A 12,139-nucleotide genomic window follows, 5' to 3' on the forward strand; every position below is an offset into this window, starting at 1 on the left:
TGATCTGTTCTGCTGTTCTTTTCCTTTCTGTTTCATTGATTTTTGCTCTGATCTTTATGATTTCTCTTCTCCTGCTGGGTTTAGGCTTTCTTTCCTGTTCTTTCTCCAGCTCCTTTAGGGGTAGGGTGAGGTTGTGTACTTGAGACCTTTCTTGTTTCTTGAGAAAGGCTTGTGTTGCTATATACTTTCCTCTTAGGACCTCCTTTGCTGTGTCCCAAAGATTTTGAACAGTTGTACTTTCATTTTCATTTATTTCCATGATTTTTTTCAAGTCTTCTTTAATTTCTTGGTTCACCCATTCATTCCCTAGTATGATGCTCTTTAACCTCCCTGTATCTGAGTTTTTTCCAACTTTCTTCTTTTGATTGAGTTCTAGCTTCAGAGCATTGTGGTCTGAAAATATGTAGGGAATGATCCCAATCTTTTGGTACCAGATGATACCTGTTTTGTGACCCGGGATATGGTCTATTCTGGAGAATGTTCCATGTGTACTAGAGAAGAATGTGTATTCTGTTGCTTTGGGTTGGAATGTTCTGAATATATCTGTGATGTCCATCTGGTCCAGCGTGTCATTTAAAGCCTTTATTTCCTTGTTGATCTTTTGCTTAGATGATCTGTCCATTTCAGTGAGGGGGGATGTTAAAGTCCCCTACTATCATTGTATTAATGTTAATGTGTTTCTTTGATTTTGTTATTTATTGGTTTATATAGTTGGCTTCTCCCATGTTAGGGATATTGATATTTAAAATTGTTAGATCTTCTTGTTGGACAGACCCTTTACATATGATACAGTGTCCTTCCTCATCTCTTATTATAGTCTTTGGTTTAAAATTTAATTTGTTGGATATAAGGATTGCCACCCCAGCTTTGTTTTGATGTCCATTAGCATGTTAATTGACTTTCCACCCCCTCACTTCAGATCAGGAGGTGTCTTTGGGTCTAAAATAAGTTTTTTCCAGACAGCATATTGATGGGTCTTGTTTTTTTATCCACCCTAATACCCTGTGTCTTTTGATTGGGGCATTTAGCCCATTTACATTCAGGTTAACTATTGAGAGATATGCATTTAGTGCCATTGTATTGCCTATAAGGTGACTGTTACTGTATATTGTCTCTGTTCCTTTCTGTTCTGTTACTTTTAGGCTCTCTCTTTGCTTAGAGGACCCCTTTCAATATTTCCTGTAGGGCTGGTTTGGTGTTTACAAATTCTTTTAGTTTTTATTTGTTCTGGAAGTTTTTTATCTCTCCTTCTATTTTCAATGACAGACTAGCTGGGTATAGTATTCCTTATATATATCATTTCTCAGTTAGTGCTCTGAATATCAGGCTAGTCCTTTTTGGCTTGCCAGTTCTCTGTGGATAGGTCTGCTGCCATCTAATATTTCTACCATTGTATATTACAGACCTCTTGTCCTGAGCTACTTTCAGGATTTTCTCTTTGTCACTGAGACTTGTGAGTTTTACTATTAGATGACCTATTTTTATTGATTTTGAGGGGGCTTTTCTGTGCCTCCTGGATTTTGATACTTGCTATCAAATTAAGGTAATTCTCTGTCCCCTTGCTCCCTTCATCAAATTAGGGTAATTCTCTGCTATAATTTGCTCCAATATACCTCTGCCCCTCTCCCTCTCTTCTTCTTCTGGTATCCCAATTATATTATTTCATATTATTATTCATAATTATAATTTATAATTTATAATTATAATTATAATTATATTATAATTATAATAATTATAATTTATAATTATTTATAATTTATTAATTATTTATAATTATTATTCATAATATTATTTATATATAATATTATTTCATCTTATGGTATCACTTATCTCTTGAATTTTCCTCTCATGGTTTAGTAGCTATTTGTGTCTTCTTTTCTCAGCCTCTTTATTCTCTATCATTTGGTCTTCTATATCACTAATTCTCTCTTCTGCCTCATTTATCCTAGCAGTAAGAGCCTCCATTTTTTATTGCACCCCATTAATAGCTTTTTTTATTTCAACTTGGTTAGTTTTTAGTTCTTTTATTTCTCCAGAAAGGGATTCTCTAGTATCTTCCATGGTTTTTTTTGAGCCCAGCTAGCACCTTGGTAATAGTTATTTTGAACTCTAGATCTGACATCTTACGAATCTCTGTATTGATTAGGTCCTTAGCCATCCGTACTGCCCCTTGTTCTTTTTTTGAGAACAAAATACTAAAAGGGTAACAATGACCCCAGCAAAATATACACTAACTGAATCAGAAGAAACCCAAAACCGTGAGGGGAATATAAATATAAATATAAATACATATATATGTATATGTATTTATGACTGGTGAATAGAACAGAGCCAAACACTTGATTTTGGGGTATTTTGGTCTGTTAGAAGAAACTTCCTCCCAAAATTTTAAAGAAAGAAAAAGTTATATATATACAAAAATAGGGGTAAACATGATGAATGGATGGAATATCACTGTAAAGATGAAAATTTTAAAAGATTCTAAAAAAGGAATTGATAAGAGGTTGGTTGAAAAAGGGGGGAAAAAAGAAAAGAATATTTTTGGCTGGAAACTAGAACAAAGCCCTGCACTAGATTTTGGGTATATTTTGATCTGTTAGAAGAAACTGTATCCTAAAATTTTAAAGAAAGAAAAACCTATATGTATACAAAAAATAAGGCTAAATACAATGAAGGGATAGAATATGACAATAACAATGAAAATTTAAAAAGATTTTTAAAAAGGTATTGATAAGATAAAATAGTTTTAAAATGTTAAAATAGGAAAAAGGAAAAATTCAAAAAAATAGAATAAGAAAAAGTGAAATTAAAAAAATTTACCTTTGAAAGACTGAAGAATCATGGGGGAAAAAGGCCATGAATTCTGTGTTGCATTCCCCGAGCTCTGGAGTTCTGCAGTTCTCATTGATTGGTAAACTTGGTCTTGGTTGGATGTTCTTGCTGATCTTCTGGGTGGGGCCTATTGCAGTGATTCTCAAATGTCTTTGCCCAAGGTGTTATTGGACTGTCCTTGCCAGGGGGCAGGCTAAGTAATCTGCTTGGGTTCGCTCTTGGGAGCTTTTGTTTCCTGAATGCTTTCCGTAGAGCTTTGGAGGATAGGAATGAAAATGGCAGCCTCCCAATCTCCGGCCCAGAGGAACTGAGAGCTCAGGGCCCCGTTCCTCAGTCTGTGCTCAGAGAAAAGCAAACAATCTCTCCTGTCTCCCTGGTCTCCAACCACACTCTGAGCTCACCCAGCCTGTGGCCGAGCATTTCTATCTCTGGTTCATGGCCCCGTCTGGATTCTCCAAACCCAGCAGATTCTGTAGTGCACTCTTATGCTATTCCTTCCAGAGGAAGAAGATGAGTCTTTCTGGATCTGTCACCTGTGGGGTCCCTGCTCAAAGAGCAGTGGTCCGACTGTGCGTCAGATCATGGTTTAAGGTAACCCAGAGCTGAGAGCCCCCTTCTCAATTCCATCTTTACAGCCAGCTTCCCAGCTCCAATACCTAGGAGCTCTGCCACACTCAGACACCCCAGGTCTCTCTGTGACCCCACGAGTTCTGAGACCACACTGTCCCCAAGAGGGATCCACCACCCACTTAGCCTCTGGAGCAATGTCCCTCAGTGGAGCAGAATTCTAAAAGTTCCAATTTTATGCTCCACTGCTCTACCACTTGCCAGGAGCCGGCGCCTCCCCCCATGATCTCTCTTCCCTTTTGTTGCCTCAGATTCACTTCTCCGCAAATCCCACCTTCCAGAAAGTGGTCACTTTTCTGTTCCTCGAATTGCTGATCTTCTTCTCTTGATCTCCTATTGTGTTTGTAGGTGTTCAGAATGGTTTGATAACTATTTAGCTGAACTCCTAGGACCCGATGATATTAAGTCTTTTACTCTCTGCCACCTTGCTCCTCCCTCGGTTATGGGATATTTTAGCCAAGATGCAATCTCAGAATTCCTCTGAACACAATTGGATAGGCATTCTCTACCAAATGTTTAAAAGTGTCTGATGAGATAAAGCTCTGTTGGTATTTCTGTGCTAGGTCATTGATAGAGTTACTGGAACATTGGCTTGTGTTACACTGGGTAGAGGACAAGAGTCCTCTGTAACTGCTTCTCCACATCATGGGCCTGCAGCTGGAGCAGGAGTCCTAAACCACAGTCCCTGGGCCAAAGCCAACTTGCCAGCTGATTTTGTAAATTAAGTCTTATTAGAATGATAGCCACACCCAATTGTTTACATATTGTATATGACTGCTTTACCTACTTTGAATTACACTAATGAATAATTCAACAAGCTAGTTTAATTTTTTTCACATTCATCCAAGAATGACACAGAGTTCAGAACTCTGGACTCTGGTTCAAACTCCATGAAGACCTTTACCTTCTACAAAGAGATGTTACAACAACTTTGTATAATAGGAGGAAAAAAAATAGAACCTCTGATTGGCTTACAGATTCCAGCAGCATTTGTGTTGAGAGCCATGAAAGAATTAGAAATAGATATGAAATATGATGCAAAACCAGGGTTCTTTTCCCTTCCTGTTTCTCTTGCCTTCCCATCACCTCTTTCCCCAGCATGGGAATTCACATTTGGCTTTTACATAATCCGTGAGGCTTTTTCTAAAACAGAGAAGACTAATCCCTGATGAGTTCTGTGGTCAGACATCGAGTAAAACCGTAGCAACAGTCTAGCCCTGAGGTTCACCAATGCTCTGATAAAGAGGTATGCCTGTTAACATGGCACCACATTGCAATTATAAATTTTTATATTTAGCAACTTACAAACATATATATTTTTCTATATATTTATAATATATATATATTAAACATATATATTTGGGGCGCCTGGGTGGCTCAGTGGGTTAAGCCACTGCCTTCGGCTCAGGTCATGATCTCAGGGTCCTGGGATCGAGCCCCGCGTCGGGCTCTCTGCTCAGCAGGGAGCCTGCTTCCTCCTCTTTCTCTCTGCCTGCCTCTCTGCCTGCTTGTGATCTCTCTCTGTCAAATAAATAAATAAAATCTTTAAAAAAAAAAAACATATATATTCATATTTATGTCAACTGATATAATTATGTAGAGTTCTACATAATTCTTTTCTTAGCATTGTGTTCTCAATTTACTATTTTTAAAGGATCAAAAAAATGATTCCTTCAGGAGTTTTAAGACACAAAAAGGGAAAAGGAAGTAGGAAACTAACCTTTCTTGAACACCTCCTCTGAGCTAAATACTGAGCTTTATGCTTTCCCATGCATAAAAATGAAGTTGTCTTCATTTATTCCTCATATCATCCTATGACATAGAAGGATTCTATTTATTTTATTGGAAGTTTCCTGACATGGATGAACTCAATGTACAACTCTGGTGACTGAATAATGGAAATTCACTCTCATTCTTAAAGAATGTTTTCCACTGAGAGTGATCCCTAGATAGCTGTGCAATGCCTTAGATTTCTTTTTTCCTGTTGTTCCAAAATTCTGATATCAGAAGAGAAGGAAATCGGAGTGGGAATGGAAAAGGAACAGGGGAATGGTCAAGAAAATGTTGGGAAGTGAGGAAACAAAAATCTGCTAGTTCTAATCCTCGAAACAACCATTAAAGCATATTCCCAAAAGATATTCCTGTCCCTAGTGATGGAACCAAACAAAACGACACATGCGTCAGATATGAGCAGATGTGTTTGCCCCAATCTGTGTTGGGAGATAATAAAATCCTTTGACGGGAACTTCAAGGAATACAGTGTCAGCCTGGCATTATTTAATCTCGCCATACCTGGCAAGCATAGGACAGATTTCTGAGAGATTTTGCTGTGGCAAGAATAAAAGGATTCCAAACAGGAAATTCCTGTGGGGGGCTCTGAGGCTGGGTCTGTTGTAAAAACTGCAAAGTCAGCTTCTCCAATGCAGCATTGAAGAATGGCTAACTGCTCACTTAGTATGTCTGCTCCCTTGTCACATTTCCAAAGCCACGACGAACTGGCCATGGAGCACAATACTGCTGGGAGTGGAAGAGTAGCTGGAGCTCTGCACTTGGACAGCAGTCCACTGGAAGGGACAAGAGGTCAGCCAGGCTCTGCCTCTGTCAGAGGCATTTTCCAAGTGACTGGCAAATGCTCAGCATTTTCATCCCTGTTTAGCAAGGGCGGGGGGGGATGAACTGCAACCATATTCTGCTGAGTTTTAACAGCAGACAGACTTGGTGGATATCTTTCAGGTTTATTCAGCTTTATTCAGCACATTCTTCTGCCAGCTGAGTTTTAAAGCAACACTGTTTGGCAAAATCGACACCGATATCATGCAAATACTTTGACTGTTTCTACTTCCCACCCCCACACCATCTATCAAAGGGCATATTGGACCATCTGATGGTATAATGCAGAGCTTTCCTTTCCTTTTCTTAATGCCAATCCAGATTTGGCCAATCCTGATTAGCAGTTAAACTGCTTTTTCTTTGGGATTTTTCCAAGTCCTCTTTCTTAAGCAGAAGTCACTAACCCCTAGTAACCAGTGCTTTCTCCATGCTGCATTTTCCAGCAGTTATAGGGAGTGTTGAAGAGTGTGAAGTCTTCAAAATCTGAGGCAAGACTACTTGAACTCACGTTCTGGCTCTGCCACTGGGTAATTCTGGACAAGATAACTAACCTATGTAAGCCTCAGTTTACTCACCTATAAAATAGAAGGATTCCTGCCTTGCAGGGTTTTTATGTAGTTCAATGTGCTGATGCAGTCAAAACACTTAGCAGATTGCCTTGAATGGACAAGAAAAGCTCTAAATTATATCTTTATCTCTCTTTCTCTCTCTGTGTATATGCCGCCATTTTCATCATTTGTTTTAATTGTCAAAAGTTTTATCATGGTCTTTTTTTTTTTAAGATTTTATTTATTTATTTGACAGACAGATCACAAGTGGGCAGAGAGGCAGGCGGGGGCGGGGGTGGGAAGCAGGCTCCCCCACTGAGCAGAGAGCCCGATGTGGGGCTCGATCCCAGGACCCTGGGATCATGACCTGAGCTGAAGGCAGAGGCTTTAACCCACTGAGCCACCCAGGCACCCATATCATAGTCTTTAAAAAAAAATCTTGTGGAAACTTCTTCCCCACCCCCAACCCCCGCCCCTGTATTAAAACAGCAGCCAGCTTTTTCTTTAGAGCTAAACAGCATACCCCCCAGTTCCCTTCCCTCTATCCATGAGCTTTGACTTCTCACCCATCTCTAATGGACTGTTTCCTGGCTCCCCGTGATTTCAGAAAAGGACTGTTACTCTTTCCTTCTATCTTGTAATGCAGTTTTCTTTCCTTTAAATCTAGCAGGAAGAAAAATGTAAGAAGAGAAAGTGCAGGTAGAGAGGTAGAGGAAGAAAGAAAGAAAAGAAAAGAAGGAAGGAAGGAAGGAGAAGAGAAGAAAAGAAAGAAAGAGGGAGGAAGGAAGGAAGGAAGAAAGAGGGTAGAAGGAAGGAAGGGGAAAAATAAAAGAGAGCTAGATGTATCTCACACTTACCTAGCTGAAAGCTTATATGAAAATTTCCTGGTATCTCATTTTGGTAGATAAGATTAACCATCTATTTAATATGTAGGTCACTTGCATTAGGGGAAAAAAAAGAAAAAAATTGTAATTCTTTTGTCTTCTGATCCTATTTTAGTTTACCTTTGCATACTTTTATACTCAGTAATTGATAAACCTTAAATTGTTAGGTGATTTTAATAGAAAACTGGATACATTAAAAATAAAATAATAAATGAAAAGTTTATCCCTGTAAATATCACCACCACCTATGGTTTGTGTCATTTATTCTTCTCCTACCCCCTTAACCCCCCATGTTGCATCTCCACTTCCTCATATCAGGGAGATCATATGATAGTTGTCTTTCTCCCATTGACTTATTTCGCTAAGCATGATACCCTCACCTCACAAAACAAACTGAGGGTTGCTGGGGGGAGGGGGGTTGGGGGGGTGGGGTTATGGACATTGGGGAGGGTATGTGCTAAGGTGAGTGCTATGAAGTGTGTAAACCTGGCGATTCACAGACCTGTACCCCTGGGGATAAAAATATATTATATGTTTATAAAAAATTTAAAAAAAATATCACCACCACCTTCTTGATCCTTTCTGTATAAAGTGACTTAATACTCACACAGCATTGCCTTCAGCTAGATGAATTATTTACTTATTGGTATTCAATATCCCTGCAATTCTTATTCATGAGAAAGAAAATGACTGCAAATCAAGATAAGTAAGGGGGGAAGAAAAGCAAAAAAGAAAGGAAAATAACTGATGTGCTGAACACATCAGTGTGAAATCCACATCTTCTTTTCAATGCACTCTGAAGCAAGTGGTGCGTGACATGTGCCGAAGTTGGATCAGCAGCTGTACAGACGTGCCCATCTGGTATGCAGGTGTTTGTACTGATATTCCTCAGCCAAACTTCCAGGGGGTAGCATTTTTGTGGAGCTAGCTCTACACTAGTACAGGGAAAGACAAAAAGGGGGACCACCCACTTATAATGGTGCCACTTCTAGGTTGACCACATACCCTCAAAGAGGGCTTCTTAAATTTCACATGCATCCAAATCACTTTAGCAACTTAATTTTTTTTAAGATGTATTTATTTATTTTACAGAGAGACCATGCTGAAATGAGTTTGGGGAGGGGCAGAGGGGGAGAGAGAGAGAGAATCTTAAGCAGACTCCCCATTGAGGACAGAGCCTGATCCAGGGTTTCATCTCATGACCCTGAGATCATGAGCAGAGTAAATCAAGAATTGGATGCTTAACTGACTGAGTCACCCAGGTGCCTCTGAGCAGCTTTATAAAAAGACAGAATCTTCTGCCCTTCCCCAAGAGATTTACATTCAACATCTACCTATGGTATGTTCCAGAAATCTGTTTTCAGCATACAGTCTAGGTTATTCTAATGTAAGTGTTCCTTCGTCTGCAGTTTGAGAAATATTACTCTAAAACATAGAATAAAATGCATAAAAGAACATTTAGAAATAAAAAATCACTTTTAGAAAGTTTGCAGCCTTCCTCCTCATTATGTGAATATTGCCTACAACCTTCACAAACAGAATAAAAAGAAAAATAAAAACGGGAAAAAGACGTTGTTGATAAAGCAAACTCTGGATATTAACAAATCATCTAAAATTCTTTTGTGCCTGTGTGTTAGGTCCTATACCTACAAAGAGCAACTAAGCACAACTCAAGATTGGTACCAAGGATGGTAACCTTGAACCCAATCACAAGTTCTTGCCCAATTTTCACATGATTCTTTGGCAACTGGTAACATATCCTATGCCCAGGTTTTCAGTGTGCCTCTGTGACCACAAAAAATATGAAGAGTATCCCCTAAGAATTCTTCTCAGAATCAAAGTTCCCCTAAGAATTCTTCTCAGCAATCAAAAGCCACTTTCCGACTCACTTATTCCAAGACTAGGAGATAGAAAGAAAAGATAGAACTAAGGAGACATTTAAATGCCAGATCAGTGAAGTAATCTTGAATCATGTTGAGTTTAGATTTTATTTACTAGGTATTAGAGATCATTCAAGCATTTTGGTTAGAGGAATGTAATGATCACAATTACTTTAGAGATTCCACATAGGTTATAAACTCTGATGGTTTTGTAATAATGTATGTGAAAATATTCTGCTAAAAACAAAAATGATGTATTTACTAACATATTGATGTGATAAAATTATAAGTCATTAATATAATTATTCACATATCAGTATGCTCCTCCTTCATCTAAAGTAAAGGGAAAAAAAAAAAACCAGAATCCACCCCTTCCCATTAGCCTTAAGGATAAATGTCTAAGAATAATGTCCATTCAATCAATATTTATTTTCATGCCCATGTTATGTTAGGCACTCTTCTAGGTGTCAGGGAGCAAAACAGGGAGGGTCTCCACTCTTGAGGTGTTTATAGTCTGCTGAGACAGACACTGAACAAATAATCAAGTAAGCTGGGGCTTTCCAAATGGCTCTTTGCTACTCCTGCTATTCCTAGCAGTGCCATGCTTTGATTTCTTTTCGTGGGTAAATCCCTTCCCTGTTCCTCCTTTCTTAAAGGTCTCCTAAGCAATCATTAGAGGTCTCAAACACACTGCCTCCAGACCTATTTTATTTGGCCCACACAATGCTGAGGTCTACTTTCTTTAAAAATGTGATTTCCTTGCCAACATAAAATAGGAGCTTCTAGTTTCTCTTGAATATTTGGTCAGATTGAACCTCAGTTTCTACAATGCAGCAAGTGTCCAGAGTTGCCTAGCATCTGTCATCTTCAGAAGAATGTGTTCCATCTCCTCAGCCACATTTCAGCCCAGTCCCAGTCACCTCCTGATGTGCAGGCCAAGGATGTATTGACCTCAATCATCTCCTTTCAGGTGCTGTTTTTCCTACACTGGGTTCAGTTCATCTACCTTACTCGCTCTCTTAGATAGTTGAATTTGTGACTACCATTCTGCAGAGAAAAACTCTGCAGTCTTTTTACAAAATCCTCTTCAGCATGTCCTCTCCCCTGGTTGTACTGCTGGTGAAGGTTCTGTACTAAGTAAGTGATCAAACACTATTCATTGGTCAATTTATTTACTCAAATATTTCTCCAACTTCTCTCTCCAGCTGTGCCTTTCCTTCGAGCCATTTGTCTCAAGCAAACCAGATTACTCATTGGTCAGCCTCAAATATAAGCTGCTATTTTCTGTTTCATTGTCTTCAATCCTACTAGAACTTCTGTATCTAGAATTCACACCCCCTCTCCAAACACTGTCCAGTTCTGTCTATCATCAGGTCCAGTTCACATCCTCTTCCATGAAGCCTCCCTGACTTCCAGCTGGATATGGTACAGTCTCTCTGTGAACTCTCATACTACCTTACCAGAACTCTGTAAAGTCCTTCAAGCTTCCTACCTCACACCATAGCTCTCTACATTTGAGCTTCCTGAAGGCAGGAATCCCATCTAATTTTTTCTTTTTATTGTATTATGTTAGTCACTATACAGTACATCATTAGTTTTTGATGTAGTGTTCCATGATGCATTGTTTGCATATAAAACCCAGTGCTCCATGCAATCCGTGCCCTCCTGAATACCCATCACCAGGCTCACACATCCCCCTACCCCCCTCCCTTCTAAAACCCTCAGGTTGCTTCCCAGAGTCCGTAGTTTCTCATGGTTCATCTGCCATTCCCATCTAAGTTATCTTCCTTTTCTCACTAGCACAGTACATAGCAAAAAACAGTGATCACTTGCACAATAAATGAAGAGAAATTTTGCTTAAATCTCATTGTAAAGGGAATGAGTAGGTGATAACTGTATTAACTTCCTATAAAATACCACTAGTTCCTTTCAGTGCTCAAGTCACATAGAGGGACACTTGTTTGAGGAGAGTTTTGTAAATGACCTCTTACTCCCTACTTTTGCTGTTCCTATACATGTGTCCAGTGGAAACATGTTCATGTCTTTCATCAGTTCCTTACCTAGTAATCTAGTCCAAGACATTTTCTGTTTCCTTTCATTAAAATGTTTCATGAAATAACATTAAGTCTTGGTTCTAGACTCTAGAGCCATAACAAAGTTTGTGATTTAGCTTTATTTTCCTTGACTGCAAGCCTTGACAGCATGAACTCTTAGCCATCATATCTTATACAACAAACAAATATTTTTTGTTACAAGTGCCTTTCATTTATATTTAGAACATATTTAGACATTGTATTCTAGAGCTAGAATGTATTCTTGTGATTTTCGTATGGATGTTAGTTTCTATCTTTGGAAAGCCTATATACTTTCCTATAAAATGAGAAGAAAATATATGATGAGAAGTTAAAATTTCTTACACAATTTCACACAGTTAGTTACTGGAATCGTCTGGACTATTTCAGTTGTGAGTAGAATGAGCAGAAAATGTAGCTGTATCATTTTGAAAAATGATCTTGTCTATCCACCCACTGCTCTAGGCAAGAGTGTCCTGAGGTCACCAGTTACCCGTTCAGCTGTTCAGTTAGCACCTTTTGAGAGTGAAGAGTTGTGTGTTCAACTACCTGAGGCATACACACAAAATTTCCCTGTTCAGTACTTATCAGTTTCACTTCCAAGGTCAAAGGAGATTAATTTTTTTTTCCTTTTATAGGGCAGACTTTTAATCACGATCTTGGATTCCAACAATCTTGCCCCCACA

The sequence above is a fragment of the Lutra lutra genome, chromosome 5 (assembly GCF_902655055.1).
Source record: "Lutra lutra chromosome 5, mLutLut1.2, whole genome shotgun sequence".
In the NCBI taxonomy this organism is placed as follows: domain Eukaryota; kingdom Metazoa; phylum Chordata; class Mammalia; order Carnivora; family Mustelidae; genus Lutra; species Lutra lutra.